Genomic DNA, 18,476 nt, shown 5'->3' with positions numbered 1-18,476 from the left:
TCCCCAGTGCCCCAAAAGTCTTCTGCTGGGCCCAGCATTAACACCACTGACCTTGCAGTCAGGGGCTGCTTCTAAACTGCTCCTTCTGCCATGCCCCATCAAGTGCCCCTGGTCCTTCTTGGCACTTAGAGCACAGGGAACCCCAGTGTCCCCTCTCCTGTCACCCAGCACCACTGGAAGCCTATCTTCCCTTCCAGGGTGCCTGCATGGAGCTGGGAGCATTGAGTGTGGTGCCAAGGGCAGCAGGTCCTTCCCTGCTGGGCTCCATCCTATTTATTCCTGCTGGTTTCACTATTTAACCTTTGCCTACCCTCAGCTGCTGCATTGAGGGCCAGGGCTGTGTTCAGCTTTCAGTGATGGAGATGAGGGTGTGCTGTGATGCTGGCCAAGTTAAACCGGGACAGAGCCTCACACCACAGCTTTTCATTCACTTTGATTGTTATTAATTGAATCCCAGCTGGAAGCTTGGGGCCAGGGGACACGGCTCTGACTTTGCAATGGTTTTGTTAAACTAAGAGACAACGGGACTTAAGATGAGGAAAGGGAAGGGGTGATCCTGCCCCTCTGCTGCGCTCTGGGGAGAACCCCCCTGCAGCCCTGATCCAGCTCTGGGGCATCAGCACAAGAGGGAGGCCAGAGGAGGCCATGAGGATGCTGTGAGGGCTGGAGCAGCTCTACTCTGGAGCCAGGCTGAGAGAGCTGGGCTGGGGCAGCCTGGACAAGAGGTTCCTGGTTCAGCTGTGAGCTTTGAGTGTCTCCTGACCCAAACCGTTCTATGGTGATGAAGAAAGGGCTGAGAGTCCTTGTGGCCAGAACCAAAGATCAGACTTGAGAGATGAGATGAGATGAGATGAGATGAGATGAGATGAGATGAGATGAGATGAGATGAGATGAGATGAGATGAGATGAGATGAGATGAGGCTGGGCCCGGGTGGCTGCTGCTCCCTGTGGGGCACCCCTAAGAGCTCTGTCAGCCTGCAGCCTCTGAACACATCCTCTCCTTGCTGCCACTGAGCTGTGCCTCACACTTCCCACATTAGAGGGTTCCTGATCTCCCTCCTGTCTCCCTGCAGGGTGCGGCTGCTTCTGCTCCTTCCCCAGCAGCGCAGGAAGGGAGGTGAGAAGTGAATTGTGCTGGTTGATGTGAGGCTGTGCAGGGGCTGCCTTTCCCTCCGCCCCATCAAAGCCAGTTCAAGACTCTCTGGTGGTGCAGGGCAGTTTCTTCGTGGGTCACCTAAGCCTTGCTCGTGAGCGTGGTGTTTAATGGGATCCAGCAGCTAAGCCAGGCTCACATCCTGGCCCTGGGGACAGCATTATGCTTTTGCTGGGGACTTCAGAGGAAAGGGGGCTAAAGCCTGGCACTGTGACTGTCCCAGGCCAGCTCTGACGTGCGGGAGGGCAGCACAAATCCCTGCTGAAGGACATGGAGGTGGGTGAAGCCCTGTTGTGCTTTAAAGCCACGGAAGTCTCACTCCCTGGTTTTCCGGCTGGCCTTATCCTGGGAGGTCAAATATCCTCCTGGAGACACCCAGAGCCGTGGCAGGAGCCTGGCATTGTTGTCTGGGCTACCTTTGTGGGCTTTTATAGCAAATGGAAGCGGGCCATGCATTGTTTGGGCTTGCGTGAAGTCTCTTTGAAGAGGGAGCCACGAGCTTGCAAGGGTGGAGAAGCTCAATGGGAGGGGAAGGAAGGAGAGCTCTGCCTTTGGGCTGATGGCTGCTGTTGTCCCATGTTGTTTTTATGATGTGCACTTCTCCCTTGTCTGCTGGGGTCGTTCCTTTTTGTTCTTATAGCACATGGAAAAGGCTTGAGTGGGCAACAGGAAAATGGGAGCTACCGGTGTCTTTTAGGGCGGTTGTTATCATCACTGTTAATGAGAGCAGCATCTAGTGTCTGTGGGTGTTCTTCATCATGGGTCTAAGAGGACCTTTAAGACGGCAACCAGGTAGTGTTAGTATGAAAAGTATGATTGTAGCAGCAGGGAACTGCCTGTCAAACAACAGCTTTTGATGGAACAACAGTAGAAATACATGCAACCCCCCCTAAGCTGCTACCTAGGAGGAACAGTAAGTTTTAACTAGTGTGCTCTAACCCATTCCTAACAGAGCTTGTCCTTGTTTCCATCCGTCACCCCACTGTCATCTGCCAAGCGTGACAGGACTTCCAGACTGCCCACAAACACTAGGGCTAAAGTAGGCTTTCCCACCTGGAGCCATGGCAGTGACAGAGATGGGGTAACCCACGTGTCACAGGAAGGTGTCAAATAAGGTTTGGTGCCTGTAGCCTGAAGTGTTTCCTGAGCAGGTCCCTAGAAACACAGACTCACAGAGTGCTCTGGGTTGGAAGGGACCTTAAAGATCCTGCCCTTGAGCACTGCCAGGGATGGGGCAGCCACAGCTTCTCTGGGCACCCTGTGCCAGCGCCTCAGCACCCTCCCAGGGAAGAGCTTCTGCCTAAGAGCTCAGCTCAGTCTCCCCTCGGGCAGGTTCAAGCCATTCCCCTTGGCCTGTCCCTACAGGCCCTTGTCCCAAGCCCCTCTCCAGGTTTCCTGCAGCCCCTTTAGGCACTGGAGCTGCTCTCAGGTCTCCCCTTCAGGAGCCTTCTCTTGTCCAGGCTGCCCTAGCCCAGCTCTCTCAGCCTGGCTCCAGAGCAGAGCTGCTCCAGCCCTCACAGCATCCCCATGGATACCTCTGGCCTCGCTCCAACAGCTCCACATCCCTTTTGTGCTGGGGGCCAGGTTGGACCCCATGGAGTGATGCCAACACGCACAGCGGTCCCTTATGCCCTGTCAGGTCAACCCAAAGGTTTTTGGTGGGAATCGGCCTCATTCTGCAGTGCCTTGAGGTGCTCGAGGACGCAGCGATGGGAGTCTGCACCACGTAGATTCTGGTGAACCAGATGTGATGGGAACTGTTCCTGGGGGTCCTGCCTGGGGCAGGGCAGGTATGAGGGTGCTGTGCCTGTGCATGCAGCTCGTGCCACTGGATGGGTCAGGCAGAAGTGCTGGAGCAGCCAAAGCCAAAGCACGTAACATGAAGCGATGGTTGGAAACATTAGCCAGGACCACACGATGTTATCTGTTAACTTCCCAGGACAACAAAGCGCTGTCTGTCAGGGGGCTGAGTGCTTTCACGAGGGAGCATCACAGTGGTGAAAGCTCTCTGATAGCCTGTCCTGCAAGGAGAAGTCTGCACCCACACAGGAGCAACGGGAGCACACGCACCGTGATGTGTCCTGCGCTGCCCACGCTCCAGACCGGCCCCAAGAGCATCCTGCGGGCTCCCATGACCCGTCCTGCCCTTGTGGAGGGGAGCTGGCAGGTAGGCAGAGCTCCAATCCCACATTAACCCACTCCCAAACCAGCTCTGGGGTGGTGCTGGGGCACTGGAATGTGTGCTCAGTGCTTCCCCTGTGGCAGCGAGAGGTTTCAGTCCACACAGTACAGTTTAGATCTCTACAAGTGCCTGTGAGATGGATCCTGGGTTGGACCAGAGAACTTGGCTGGGTCTCCCGTGCCCTGGTCCAGCCTCCTAGTGATGAAACCACCCTTCTGAACCTGCCAGTAAGGGTGCCTGTTGGGGCTCACCAAATGAAGTTCAGACCTCCTTGGGAGGGCCTCTGCCTAGAATATGCCCTCTGAAAGAAACTCATGTGTGGATTAGTCAGAAAGCACAAGGGGAAACCCAAATCCAGAGCAAAGGAGCAGACGGTCAAACACATCACAGAATTCCAGAGTGGTTTGTGTTGGAAGGGACCTTAAAGCTCCTCCAGCTCCAACCCCTGCCGCGGGCAGGGACCCCTTCCACTGGAGCAGCTTGCTCCAAGCCCCTGTGTCCAACCTGGCCTTGAGCACTGCCAGGGATGGGGCAGCCACAGCTTCTCTGGGCACCCTGTGCCAGCGCCTCAGCACCCTCCCAGGGAAGAGCTTCTGCCTCAGAGCTCAGCTCAGTCTCCCCTCGGGCAGGTTCAAGCCATTCCCCTTGGCCTGTCCCTACAGGCCCTTGTCCCAAGCCCCTCTCCAGGTTTCCTGCAGCCCCTTCAGGCACTGGAGCTGCTCTCAGGTCTCCCCTTCAGGAGCCTTCTCTTGTCCAGGCTGCCCCAGCCCAGCTCTCTCAGCCTGGCTCCAGAGCAGAGCTGCTCCAGCCCTTGCAGCATTCTCCCTCCCTCCCTCCATCCCATGGCACCCTTCCACTTATCTTACAGTGACAAAGGCACCCAAGATCACCCAGGTCACGTTGTGAAGACACAAGCCCTATGGAAGAGGTGCTGGTGAGCACGTGTGTCATCTCAGGGCATGCATGGCATGTACCCTGTTACAGCAGCTCCAGCCATGGGCGTTGGGTACAACCTGCTCAGTGTGTGGAAGAAACACTCCCTGCTCTGTCCATGGATGTTTCACATTGTGGAGATTCTCCAGGAGACAAGCACCTGAATAAATACAGCCCAACAGGTCGGCACAGGCCTGAGCAGGGAACCAAGAGCTCTTCACCCTCCATGGCAGAAGCAGCAGCTGCTCTTTCAGGCTGCGGCAGCTCAGATCTCCAGCCACCCCTCTACCAGCTCTGATGGACCCCCCACTGCCACTTCTTGTGTGTTGTGCCCACACACTGCAGAGCATCAGGGTAAGATCTAGATCCAACACTGAGGATCACCCTGCGCCTTGTTCACCTTCCTCCTCAGGAACAGTGATGTGGGCTTAGAGTATTTCCTGCTTTAGGTTGGAAAGGACCTCAAGATGCCCCAGTTCCACCCCCTTGCCAATGGGAATGCAGAGATCGGCTTCCTAACAGCAAGAAGGGAACATCCACACCCTTGTCCAGCCACCCACCAGGTCTGGCTTGAGCCCTGCTGAGTGCCCCTGGATCTGAGGGCTCTGCTGGCTCCCAGGGGCTGAACCAGTGGCTCAGGAACCCAAACTGACACCACGGAGCAGAAGTGCCCACGTTAACCAGCATTCAACAACCACCTGCAGACAGCACCGGGAAGTGCCCCCAGCCCACGGGTACCCACACACTGCATGTGGCTCTTTCCAGCCCGGAGGTGAGGTGCAAACACACCTTAGCTCAGGTCCAGGTGAGGAGGCCAGGGCTGGAGGCTCTCAGGCTGGGGAGAGGAAGGTTCTGCTCCTGGCTGAACCCAGCGAGGAGCTTTGCTATTCCTGCCAGGAGGGAAAATCCTCCCTTCAAGAAACACAACCAAAAGCAAGTCCAGACAGCGCCTGGCTCTATAAATACCCAGGGGAAACGCATAAATAGGCCCCAATCTCCAGGATCTTGGACAAAACCTGGCAGCTGCCTCCACTACCCCTCTGCAAGTGAAGGGGGCGTTTGCAGAGTCCCTGTGCTGAGTCACAGCCCCTGGATTTAGCCTTTTCCTCTCTCTCGGAGGGCTCCTGCGGGAGCCGGGTGGAGGAAAGCCACGGCGCAGGTCTGGGCTTGCTGTGTGGCTGCTGAGCCCATCTCTTGCCAGGGGGGCTGAGCATTACTTGCACTTGGGCTGCAGTTTAGGACAGGCCCAGAGAGAGCCTGCCAAATACTCCTGGGTGCTGTTGGAAGGGTGGAAGGAGGTGGGTGAATGTGCCTTGTAGAAAAGCCTGTTAAATGGGGTGAACTAAAAGAGCCCCAGTTCCAAAACTGTTCTGGGAGAAAGCGTAACGTGAGTCACTCGTGCTCCTCAGGAAGAAAAGCCATGACGTGTTCCCAAGGCTGCCTGGGAAAAGAATCGTAGAGTCATGGAATCACAGAATCAACCAGGTTGGGAAAGCCCTTCAAGCTCTTCCAGTCCAACCCTTACCCCAGCACTGCCAAGGCCACCATTAACCCATGTCTCCAAGAGCCACATCCACACATCCTCTAAGCACCCCCAGGGCCGGTGCCTGCAGCCCTGCCCTGGGCAGCCTGTTCCAATGCCTGAGCACCCTCTGGGGCAGGAATTGTTCCTCAGCTCCATCTAAACCTGCCCTGGTGCAGCTTGAGGCCGTTTCCTCTTGTCCCATCCCTTGTTCCTTGGGAGCAGAGCCCAGCCCCTCCTGGCTCCATCCTCCTCTCAGGCACTTGGAGGCAGCCATCAGGTCCCCCCTGAGCCTTCTCTTCTCCACACTGAACCCCCCAGCTCCCTCAGCCCTTCCCCATCACACTTGGGCTCCAGGCCCTGCTCCAGCTCCGTTCCCTTCTCTGGCCCTGCTCCAGCACCTCAAGGTCTCTCTTGTAGTGAGGGGCCCAGAGCTGAGCACAGGATTCGAGGTGCTTTTCCTGTGTCCTGTTGCTATTTGTGCCCACACCTCCTGTGAGCAAAGCCTGTGCCCTCGTCCTGTCACTGGTGGATGGGAGCCATGGGGAGAAGGACACAAGGGGAAGGCTGGAGGGCTGCAGCCATCCTGTGCCAGGGCTGGCAGCACCCATAGCTGCAGCTTGCCTGGCATCCAGAGGGTTTGCTGAGGCAATGCACTGGTGGTTGCAGGGCTGAAGGTTTCTCTATGTCCTTATTCAACACCTCCCCTCCCAAAATGATCCCCTTTTCCTGGCCTCGAGCTGGACCGTGGGCTCGGGATCACCACAGCAAGGGAGTCAGAGCTGGGATTTTATAAAGGGGGGAGGGATTTGACACTGACTTTTTGTTTTCTCTGTGTAAAATTCAGGGCTGAGACATTGAGGCCAGTAAAACCAGGGAGTGACTCTGCATGTGTGCATGTGTCATATTCCAGAGCAGGGGATGGATAACGGCCCGGGGCACTGCCCTGTGCTGCTCCAGCCCAGCCTGAAGCAGGGCACTGCATCACCCCTGCGTCCAGGCAGGAACCAAAGCCCTCTGCTAGTGTCTGCTGTTCCTCACATGCACCTCTCAAGGGGATCTCTCATTTCTCTTATGGCTTTTCCTGGCTTGTTGTGAAACAGTTGGGAGACTCAGCCCGAGCAGGATGAGCGGCTGGCTGGGGATGGAGAAGATGCTGGTGTCCCTGCTGGGTCCCTGCTGCTTCACACAGTGATGTGAAGGCTCTGCCTGGTCTTCCCTGTGGTGGGACTTCAAGGCAAGCCCCTGAGCTGCTCAGGGCTGTCCCATCCGTGCCTGGAAAGGTGGTGGGGTGTGCATGCAAAGCACCCATAGCAAAGCTGCTTCTCCCAGAAGGTTTAAAGTGCTCTGGTCCATCCATCAGCGGCCAGGGCTACACTGACACCATACCCTGGTGGTCCTTGTTAGTCCCTGGTGGCCACCGGTCACCTCTTGCCAGCTGTGGCCATAGAGGTCAGTGACAGAGGAGTCACAGCTCCTTTGAGCTCAAGTGCTTCACTGGTCATTAACCGATGTTTTAGTGTGCAGGTTCACTGTGAGCCCACCTCATGTCCCTGCTGTGCACCCCTCAGCTGGCCTCAGCACCCCCACTGTGGTACTGCTTGTACATGAAGTCTGACAGATTAATTTGGCAGCATGACTCAGGCTGCGGGGAGACCTCAGAGCAGCTTCCAGTGTCTGAAGGGGGGCTATAGGGATGCTGGGGAGGGACTCTTCATTAGGGACTGCAGTGACAGGACAAGGGGTAACGGGTTCAAACTGAAACAGGGGAAGTTTAGATTGGATCTAAGGAGGAAATTCTTTCCTGTGAGGGTGCTGAGGCACTGGAATGGGTTGCCCAGGGAGGTTGTGAATGCTCCATCCCTGGCAGTGTTCAAGGCCAGGTTGGACAGAGCCTTGGGTGCCATGGTTTAGTGTGAGGTGTCCCTGCCCATGGCAGGGGGTTGGAACTGGATGATCTTAAGGTCCTTTCCAACCCAAATCATTCTATGGTTCTATGATTTTAGAATCCCAGAATGGCTTGGATTGGAAAGGACCATAAGATCATCCAGGTCCAACCCCCTGCCATGGGCAGGGATGCCTTCCACTACAGCAGGCTGCTCCAAGCCCTGTCCAACCTGGCCTTTTCCACATTACTTCCCAGCAACAGCCTTTAATCCCAGGAGGATCTTGGTACTTAAACCTGAGCATCACTTGCCTGGCTGGTGCCAGCCCAAACAGGGCTGGAATCCTTTAGGGAATGACAACTGGGTGCTGGTCCCTTACCTCGGGAAGGTCAGAAGGAGTTTTGCTTGCCAGTGGACTCCCCCATGCTGCCCGGTTCATGAGCAAGACAGAGATGCTGAGATGGATGGGATGTTTCCACCACCTCCTCCTAAAGGAAGGGCATTTTTGGTTACTCCCTAAAGCATTGATTCACTCCCTTGGCAGCAGTTCAGGCATGTAGCAGGGCACTGAGTGTGCCAAGAGCTTTTCTCCATCAGAGAAGTGCCTGTTATTAGGCTGAGAGCTGTTTTGGGACCATGTTTAGCTCCAGCCTGTCTCCAGCATGGTCACCCTGAGGTCTCGGGGGTTAGATGACTGTTAAACCTCAACCAAGAGCTACTCACTCCCCTGTATAGGTAGGTAAAGCCATATCTACCCCAAAGCGAGGGAGAGGGCTGCAGCCCATCTCCCTCTGCCTGCACCAGTGAGTAGCTACTCCGCTCTGCTCCCTCCTCCCTTTCCACACAGCTGCCCACAGCAGGTGGGGCTTGGGGAAGGGAATGCATGGGGAACTCTCACTTCCCGCTGTAAAACTCGCTCAGGGCGGGTGGGACAAAGACTCGAGGGAGGAGATTCATCCCTTGATTCACATCCCATTTGATGCCGAAGGCTTCCCCAGCCTTCCTGGGCTAATCCCAGCAGCAGCGGCTGCCAGCCCTTCCCCACCCCGTTCCCTGCTTCCTCCTCGCTTCCTGCCGGTGTATTTTTGGCTCCTGGCTAACAATTCCTTCGCCCTGCACCCTGGCACATGGGAGCTCCGATGGTGACTGCAGGACTCTGGAGACGGGGCAGGGTCCAGGCCAGCTGCTGGAGGGTTTCTTGGAGGGTGCATTGAGCCCCTCACCGTGCACTCAGGGCTCTCATGGCGCATCTTCCTTTGGCTTGCACAGAGGGAGCAAGGTATTGCGGAGCGGCTGCTCTTGGGTTCCTCAGCCCCTCTCTCATCCCAGGCTGCCCTGAGATGCAGGTACATGGCTGAGAGGTGGAGTGGGAGCACAAAGAGCCTGGCACTTGTAATAGAAACAGATGTCTGGGCTGGAATCCACGGGGATGGATCATTCACATGGCTCAGGAGAGCTGCTGAGGGGGGGAATGGGCACAAAGAGTCCAGGCAGCAGCACCTGGGTGCTTTTAGTGGTAACATCATCCAGCTGTCTTCTTTCTGCTGGGGTTTCACAACAGTTTGGGTTGGAAGGGACCTGAAAGCTCCTCCAGCTCCAAGCCCAACCCCTTCCACTGGAGCAGCTTGCTCCAAGCCCCTGTGTCCAACCTGGCCTTGAGCACTGCCAGGGATGGGGCAGCCACAGCTTCTCTGGGCACCCTGTGCCAGCGCCTCAGCACCCTCCCAGGGAAGAGCTTCTGCCTAAGAGCTCATCTCAGTCTCCCCTCGGGCAGGTTCAAGCCATTCCCCTTGGCCTGTCCCTACATCCCTTGTCCCAAGCCCCTCTCCAGGTTTCCTGCAGCCCCTTCAGGCACTGGAGCTGCTCTCAGGTCTCCCCTTCAGGAGCCTTCTCTTGTCCAGGCTGCCCCAGCCCAGCTCTCTCAGCCTGGCTCCAGGCCTCTTCAGTCCCCAGAATGTCTGCTCTGAGCTATGCTTTACCAGCCCCTCTGCACATGCCGATAGATACAATTCCATATGGAAAACGGTGATTTATCAGTTCCCAGCCACCTCTGAGAGGCAGAAATGGGACTTCATCCAAGCGGGTGTTTGCTGTCACTTTTCTGTTTGTTCTGCCTGCAGCATGCTGACATTCCTGGGTTCCCACAGCGTCTCCCATCGGAACCACGATGCTTGTTGCCGATACAAACCATGGTTTGTTGGGAAATGTTTAACCAGCCTTTCCTGCGCAGCCGGGGATAGCCCTGCTCTGGCTTTGGGTGCCCAGGACAAGAGGGACAGTGACAGGCAGCAGTGAGGGGAGGAGAACCTGGTGCTATTCCCCAAATCCCTGTGCAGGAGCCGTGCTCCTTTCCTGAGACACAAACTGCCCATCAGAGTTGGGATGTGAGCTCATTGGGCTGACAGAGGCCTCCTGGGCCTCCTTCAGCCCATCCTTAGGGCTCTGCTCCCACCAGAGACATTTACAGCCTCAGCAAGAGGAATACACTTGGGATGTGCTACGTGGTGCTGGAAGAAGCAATGGGAAGAGCTGCAGTCAGTGCCTGGCATTCCTATGGGCAGGGCCACAAGTGCTGCTGATCCACATGGGCTCAGGCATTGCCTACACCTTTAAACAGCTCCTCTTGATGTCCTTGCACATAGCATTTGGAGCCTTCAGTCAGCAAACTGCTAGAGACATTCCTTGTATTAACCCTTAGGGATGCTGCTGGATACAGCAACCTTATCCTGGCAGTTCCTCCCTCCTGCTTCCACATTCCCACTTGATTTTCACTCTGAAACCGGGGCTGAGGATGAGCAAATGGTCCTGATTCTCTCCTAGCCACTGTGAGAAGTCAGTGTTGGCTCCAGGAGCAGCTTCAGCACTTCCAGCCTCCTGCTGTCCCCAGCCACCGCCAGCAGGATCACTCCAACCCAGAGCAGGAACTGATGGGGTTGGATCCCCATTCTCCCACAGGGACACTTCTGAACTCACTGCTTTATTTGCCAGCCAGATCAGCTCCAGAATGCGACTCCCAGCACAAGGAAGGAGCATCCCAGGAGTGTGAGAGCTGGAAATGGCTCAAGCAGCATCGCTGCTGGCTGTGGAGCCTCCCCGTGCGTGTGAGCACTAAACCCTGGGCTTGTGCAGCCTGCTCAGCTCCAGTCTGGGCTGATCTCTGGTGTCTGGGCTTTCAGGGAAGCCACCAGCCCCTGTGGATGATGCCAGCGGGTTCTGCACCGTGAACGGCCAGTTCCACGGTGAGAGTCCCATGAGGAGTCATTGCAAACCCAAAAGAGGAATGTTCCCTTTGCTCTTTGTTCCATGTAGAATAGAAGGATGTGGGAGGCTGGCTTTATCTAAAGGCTTGAAATGGCACTTTCTAATCTTACACTGCAGGAATGTTTTAACCGTCTTGGCACAAACTCCCCCTGATCTCCTGCAAGGGCCAGGAGGAAGGAGCACGATCGGGCGCTGCAGCAGACCTGGGCTGGGAGAAACCAGGAGTGATCCCAAGGGATCCCTCGGTACCTGCTGTTGGCTGGAGTGGGGGCACTGCTGAGCTGCATGTCCTGAGCCAACCAGGTCCTGGGACAGGAGTCAGACGTGTGTCTGTCACTGTGTGGTGCTGGAGCAGAGCGTGGCCCCTACAAGCAGTGACCTGGCAGCGCCATGCACTTGCCTTATCAAGGACGAACGGTGTTGGAGCTGGCATCACCCACCGAGCTCTAGGGAGGGCGCCAGGGGCTGTGGGGTGCTGACAGCCCAGAGCTCTCCCACTCTCCTGCACTGCTTCAGATGCTCCTCACCTTCTCCCCTTCGCTCGCAAGGTCTTGGCAGCAGCAGCAGGGAGCAGGAGCGCCTCTGGGCTTGTGCCAGGGATGGAGCAGACGTTGAGGGGCCCGCCTGGGCTCGCCTGCATGTGCCGGTGGCCGGCGGGCTTTGAGCGGCTTCTTTCTTCCAGCCTCCCTCAGCCCTCGCTTGCAAGGCTGCGATGAGACTTGCACCACGCCTCCTTCCACTGACAGGCACCGGGGCGGGAGCTCCTCTCCTCCCTTCATCCTCCCTCCGGGCTCCGAGGAGCCAGAAACACGGCGCTCCAGAACTGCCTGGATGTGGGGTGCTCCATCCCCTCTGCCAGCGCTCAGTGTGCTGTGGGAGCACACACAGGAGAGGAGGAGAACAGGGCAGGCTCACGGGAAGCTCTCAGCAGTGTTTCCCAGCCTCCAGCAGTGGGATTTAGGAGCTTTTGTTGCCCACGGGGCACTTGCCAGCTGCCAGGATCATGGGATGCCCCCAGCTCCGTTAGTCATGAACTGCTCCCTGTTCACTGTCTCCACAGCACGGGCTGTATCCCAGATCTCGAGGAGAGCAGCACCTCAACTGTCTCCCTCCCAAGCTGGAGTGTTGGATGTTCCATAACTTCAGTCACATACGTGAGGGACCTTCCTTCTTCCTTTCCAAGCTGGGAGCAGAGGGAAGAGGGTGCTTCCATGTCAAGGGGATTGCTGAGGCAGTGGCCTGACCACACCTAGGGTGTTACCTGCCCATTCTGCCAGAGCCCAGCAGCCAGCCCAGCTCTGGTACCTCTGCTCTCCATTGATCCTGCTCAACCTGCTCCTGCCCAGCTGAGTGCAGCAGCTCGTCCCACTGAGCTGCAGCTCTTGTGGCAGTCACTTTTTCAGCTGGTGAAGCTTCATCCACTTCGTTTTCAAGGAGGAGCAACTCACAGCATCCAAGCGGACAGTCGTGGATCTACAGTTCACCCTGAGAGCTGGCCATGCCATGGTGACTCTCGCAGCCTGTCCCTTCTGTAGTGATGGGACAAGGGGGAATGGGTTCAAACTGGAACAGGGGAAGTTCAGGTTAGATGTGAGGCTGAAGCTCTCCCCTGTGAGGGTGCTGAGGCGCTGGCACAGGGTGCCCAGAGAAGCTGTGGCTGCCCCATCCCTGGCAGTGCTCAAGGCCAGGTTGGACACAGGGGCTTGGAGCAAGCTGCTCCAGTGGAAGGGGTCCCTGCCCGCGGCAGGGGTTGGAGCTGGAGGAGCTTTAAGGTCCCTTCCCCCCCAAACCCCTCTGGGATTTGATGGTTTTCCCCATGTTATTCACAGCCTACTCTGCCTTCATTGGAGTGAGTGTGTGCTGGCTGCTGGACTTGGGTTCTCAGCTACTGCAACTCAGCAGGCCCAGCTGGAGAATGCTGACTCACACTGCTTGGGAATCAGCCCTTTGACATCAGTGGGGCAAACTGCCATTCCCATAGCTCAGATGCCTCCTGCAGCTTAGGTGTTCTCAGGTGGTGGGAAGGTGGAGGTGAGTCAGCAATGCACCAAGCCCATCTGCAGATCATCTAGAGATGCTGGCCTGCAGGTGCCTGGTGCCACAGGGCTCCTTCCCCTGCCAGCCTGAGGGACCTGCCCCTCTTTTCATGTGGATGTGGGCATGGATCAAGCCTCTTGAAGTCTATCTAATTCCAATCAGAGGATTTGCTTGGGTGCAGCCTGGGACACAGATATTAAGGGCTGCAGTCTCAGCAAGGAACAATCTGCAGTATCACTGTGGTCATGTACATCAACTGAGGAGCCATTTCTTGCTACCCAACCTTAGAGCAGACAAGCACCATCCACACCTGACCAGTAAACCTGGATACATGGTTTTCCTTCTTCAAGGAGTTTTCAGAGCCCCCATATCCCAACCTAGAAACAACACCAGGAGCATCAGGTACTGAAAACAAGCCAGAGTGCCTCCCTGTGTGAAAGTGTTTGAGATTAACCCAGGGGAATGGCCACACACGAGTCCATCCCCTTCCTCCCCAGGGGAAAACATGCATGTCTTCCTAGGGAGCAGGGAGGTTCAATGAGAGCTGCCTGCCGCACAAAGCCTGGCTCTGCTGAGCACAGCTGTCATTAAGAGGCAGCGGTGTCAGGCATGAGAGCAGGCTCTAGCCTGTGATTTATGAGGGGATGGTGTGGGTGCAATTACTTTCCTCTCTTCTCTCCCCAGTGTTTTTGCAAGAGAATTCACTGGTGGAGGAGTGTCTGAGGCTCAGGCAAATGGGGACCTCTGTGTTTATCTGCAGCAAAAGCTTCTTCCTCCATGCAGTTCCCACTGACGGCCTCAAACCACGCTTGGAGGGCTTTGTGTCCATAAGCCACAGTCTAAGCTCCAACCCTCTGTTGCCACCTATGAGCAACAAGGGCAGCACCCTCCTCATTGCCACCCATCTCCTGCCACAGTGGTGGGATGAGTGACCCCAAAGCAGTCCTGTTGGTGGCAACGAGGCAGAATAGAACAACCCATTTGTGCTGTCCACAGCCATGAGGTGGGTCAGGGTTTGGGGTTTGCTTTGCACTTGCTGGTGGCAGCTCTGGTTCTCCTGGCAGCCAACACCTCTAACACGTAAAGAGGCTGGAAGCAGCTCAGCTCCCACTTCTGGTCACCTGCAGGAAGAGGCCGGGTACGTGTCGGTGCTCTGGGAGGGTGATGCTGAGCATCAGGACTGTGCCTGCTCGCTTGGGCTTAGTTTCACTTTCTGAACTGCTCTGCAGTGCTGGGCATTACTGCTGGGTGCCTGAACTTTGCTTTATTGCCCCTCACATGGGCTGCACTTTACCTCTGGAGGATATAAATCAGGCCAGGTTGAGACTGATAAGACAGAGAGTGGAAAAAAAGAAGAAAAAAGAAGCACAAAACTCAAGTTCACCTCCTAAAATGCTTCTGGGGGCCAGAACACAGCTGGAAACCAAAAGAAGGAAAGCATTTGCTGGCCCTTTCCAAGCAGGTGTTGAAAGACCCCAACCCACCACCTGTGGAGTGCTGCTGCTCCAGCAGCCATTAAAAGAGCTGCCTTCACCTGGGGCAAAGCTGGGTTGGAGGCCTGTGAGAGCTGAGGGCTCAGTTGTGCCTTATCTGCCCATCACAAGAGCTAGGGCTGTTCCAAAATCCCATTGGCTGTCCCTTCCTGGGTCCTGGTGCTCAGCTCCTCCATCCCAGCTGGAATGCCTGGGAGAAGCTGTGGGAGCCTTTCAGGGAGTGGGTAAAGGAGAAGGGAAGAGGTGGGCTAAGCCTCAGCGGGCGATCAACCAACCATGGTCTGGATGTGGCCCCCGAGATGAGGATTTCTGGCTCAGGAGACGTCTCAATAGGGTAAGGGAAACCTTTGTGGTGTGGCTGCCCCATCCCTGGCAGTGTTCAAGGCCAGGTTGGACACAGGGGCTTGGAGCAAGCTGCTCCAGTGGAAGGGGTCCCTGCCTGTGCCAGGGGTTGGGACTGGAGGAGCTTTAAGGTCCCTTCCAACCCAAAGCAGCCTGGAATCCCATGACTCTGCTTGCGAGTGGGGTTGATTTGTGACCCTCCTCTCTAGGTCCCCCTGAGTCATCTGTGTCTGCAGGAACAGCCACCTCCAGGCTTCCCCTTCCCATGGGCTGGGAAGCTTCTGGGCTTTTCCCTCAGTGGCAGTGAGCACGTTGCAGTAACGCCCTTGGGAGCACTTGGGGAATGGGAGCAAGGGCTCAGCTCTCCGGGGGAACTGCAGTGCAGGTGAATGGGAGAAGAGCTCCAAACCGGTCCAGCACTCGGCTCCACACCCTCCCCTCCCTCCTTCCGTGCAGTTCCTCCTGATTTATCTGGATTATCAGGAAGTAAAAGCACCAGGGCTTTTTGGTTACCCTCTGGCATCGCGAGCGTCGGGTTTGCAGGCGGCACCATCCCCAGCCAGGAGGAAGGAAGCATCTGGCTGCACTGGGGAAGGACAAACTTTCCCCTTGTTCAAATGGGAGCAGAACACCAATGCATGGGGTTGGCTCCCTCTGGGATCCCCTTTGACTCCCTCTTGACAGTGATTTGATCCAGAGGAGCTAAATACTTTAGGCATGGGTGAGAGCATCCTTTCTTCCTGAGCTTTCCACTTCAAACCCACCACGAGCAGGCGGAGCTGCTGTTCACAGCCTCTCTCCTTCGTGACACCCCTTAATGCTCTCCTCTGCTGTGGCCCTGCCATGAGAAGCTGTGGTCTGGTGGCAAGGGGAGATCCAGGAGCCAAACTGATCTTGGGTCTCCTTGGATGCCATCTCCTGCGTCACTCAGGCACCGCTCCTGATGGCGCAAGGGCTCTCCTGTAACGCAGTGGGATGAGCAGGGAGGATTCTGAAGGTACCACCCGTGCCCTCCCTTGCAGTGGGAGGCTGCAGCAGCTCGTGGGCAGGCAGGTGAGTGTTCTGGGTACCTGCTGAACCTTGGCCAAAGCAGGGAGGGTCAGGAGGCCGTGCTGACAGTCATGTGCACCTAGATCTGCCCAGTGCTGCAGGAATGCTGCTGTTCCGGGCACATACGTTGCTGCTGATAAAGCTTTATTGCAGTGCAGGAAACTATCTCTGCCATTCTGGGAAGTCTGTGGACATCCCCTGGCACTTCTGGGAGGGCTCACAAGGCTGGAGTGGCTTTGGATGGCGATCGTTTTACTGCTCATCACATCAAGCTCAGGCTGAAGGTGATGCACCACCATCTGCCTTAGGGTGAGGAGAAGCACTGCTGACTGCTGCAATGTAAAGCAGACGTGAGGCCAAGGAGAAAACCACCGAACCCACCAACTGCCCTGACCTGGCACTTCCAGGGAGACCACGGCATGGAAGAGGGAAGCAAGCAGGGAGTGTGACAGAGACACAGCACCAAAGCAGCAGCCGGCCGTGGATCCAGCCCTCCGAGGCTCCCCACGCACTCAGGCTTTGCACCCGGACTTATTTCATATGGATGTTTCTCAAGCCCACACAAGCCGATGCATATATTCACCCTGTTTCACTCCTTCCTTTGCCTACCACAAGGACTGAAACCTCCTGAGACCTTCTGCACACCCAGGTCTCTTTGGAATCTCTCTTCTAACCTGAGTTATCCATGACCCTATGAGAAGCACTCAGTTTTCCAGCACAAAGCCAGCCCATCAAGGGTTGGATCCTAACCAGCCTCTGGCAGATTTGGTCCTCCAAACAGGGTCTCCAGCAGAGCAGAGCCTGGGTTCATCCTGCACAACCGTTCCCTGGCTCTTTATGCCCTTGGCTGAAGCCACAGCGGGACAGCCCAACAAAATGGTGCCTGCTGTTCATGTTACAGCAGACAGTGTCGTCTTCTCTCTCTGATCCACCTGCAAACCAGCTGCTGCCCAAGCTGGTTCGTGCAGGTCGAGTGCTGCACCCATGGGAGTCGAGCAGACGGAGCCCCAGAAGCGATGCTCAGGACCTATTTCAGCAGCCTTGGGGCTGGGTTTTGCCACTCCAACTGATGGGAGCTTGTCTGCAGTCAACCAAGCTGGGCACTGGAGGCCAGAGTCTGTCTCTGTCTGTCTGTGGCACAGAGATCGTGCCAGAGGACGTTTCCTCCTCCTGCTGTGCGGCCCCCAGGCTGCCTTTGCCCACCCTGATCTTGACAGGCACCGGCAGAGGGGCAGAAACCAAAGCTTGTCTTGTAAAGCTGCTTCACGACACCAAGCAAACGGGGACTTCACCTTCACCAGCATCCAGCTCAATGATGCCAGCACTCAGCTTGTTCTCCGGTGCCCCAAAGCACCCCCAGGTCCCTCCAAGCTCTATCACTGTATGACAAACCCCCCCTGCCCTGCAGAGTGCATCCTGCTCCGATCATCTGGGGGGCTCAACCAGCCCAGCTTCAGCAGTGGAACCAGCACCAGGTAGGAGCCAGGCCCGACCACAGCAAGGATCAAACTCTTGGTATCACCTCAATCACCAGTTTAAGCCTTGCTTTTAAACAGCACAAAACAATAACCTTTCCACTCCCAGGTATTCCTGCAGTGGATCCCGAGCCCCTCCTTATAGTCCTGTGGTGGGACTCCCTGATTCAGCTCCTTGCCTGCCCTTCCTGGGCATGAAGGGCTCATTTTTGCTCCGAACCACCTGAAAGCTTCATCACTGCACTAAACGGAGCCAGGAACGTGCTCCCGAGGTGAAAGTGGGTCTGGGCTTCAGGCAGCCGGGCTGCTGAGTGTCACCCTCGAGCTCCAGGAGAGCCCTTTCAGGAGCAGATCCCACCAAAGCAGCCGCCGAGGGATCTGATCCCTGTCCCAGCCCTCGCTCCGTGCAGCGTTTGGGAGCAGCCCAGCAACTCAAGCGTTACTCCCTGTTGCCCTAATTACAACAGGGCAATCGCTGGATTTTACTACTGTGTTGTCTCACAATTATTCCCAGCCTTTAAACGTAACGTCAGGGAAATGAGTCGTCCCTGAGCCTTGTCCCGGTGGAGTTTGCTCTGGCATTTTCCAGGCAACTAAGGGAAAGGGGACAGGGAAAGCTGCGCTCCAGCCCCTGAATGCAGCCCACGGCTCACGGGCCGGCAGAGCCGAGGGAACGGGGCAGCTCCGAGCCCCGGTTGGGAACGCGGTGATGGCGAGGACACGCACCCAGCGCAGCAGCTCCGGCGGTGCCCACCGGGAATGGCCGAATTCCTCCCCTCCACGCACGTCCCCGAGGAGGAACCCCCGAGGTTTGCAGACAAGCAGCAGCTCCCAGCTGCCCTCTCCAGACCTCAGCAGAGCGAAAGCTGCTGCTCGGTGCCGGGACAATGCCACCTCCCGGGGCCGTCCCGCTGGGAAGCGCAGGAACGGGAACAACCCCACACAAGAGCGCTGGAAAACGCCGTTTTCCCACTTTTCCCCCATACCCCCCCCCCCGGGACACATCCCAAGCACAGCCCCTCCGGCCACGCTCCCTCCGCAGCTGCGCCCACCGCGCTTGGGAAGCAGAGGGCCGTTGGGCAGGGGGGATGCGAAGGTTTCGGGTGTGCAGGGAGGGACTCACCGGTGCTGAGAAGCCGCTC

General features: G+C 56.7%; 1 protein-coding gene across 1 annotated transcript in view; it reads right to left on the bottom strand.

Moving 5' to 3' along the window:
* Positions 1-18,476, bottom strand: part of EPS8L2 (EPS8 like 2) — a 59,539-nt gene extending 41,063 nt beyond the window's left edge. The window contains exon 1 of the mRNA XM_057430610.1: positions 18,458-18,476. The gene's annotated coding sequence lies outside the window, so the exon portion shown is untranslated. The remainder of the gene's footprint in view (positions 1-18,457) is intronic.

The sequence above is a fragment of the Pezoporus wallicus genome, unplaced genomic scaffold, assembly GCF_028554395.1.
Source record: "Pezoporus wallicus isolate ANWC-B61680 ecotype Strahan unplaced genomic scaffold, APGP_CSIRO_Pwel_v1 contig_8824, whole genome shotgun sequence".
Taxonomy (NCBI): domain Eukaryota; kingdom Metazoa; phylum Chordata; class Aves; order Psittaciformes; family Psittacidae; genus Pezoporus; species Pezoporus wallicus.
This window is presented reverse-complemented; position numbering and strand designations above follow the sequence as displayed.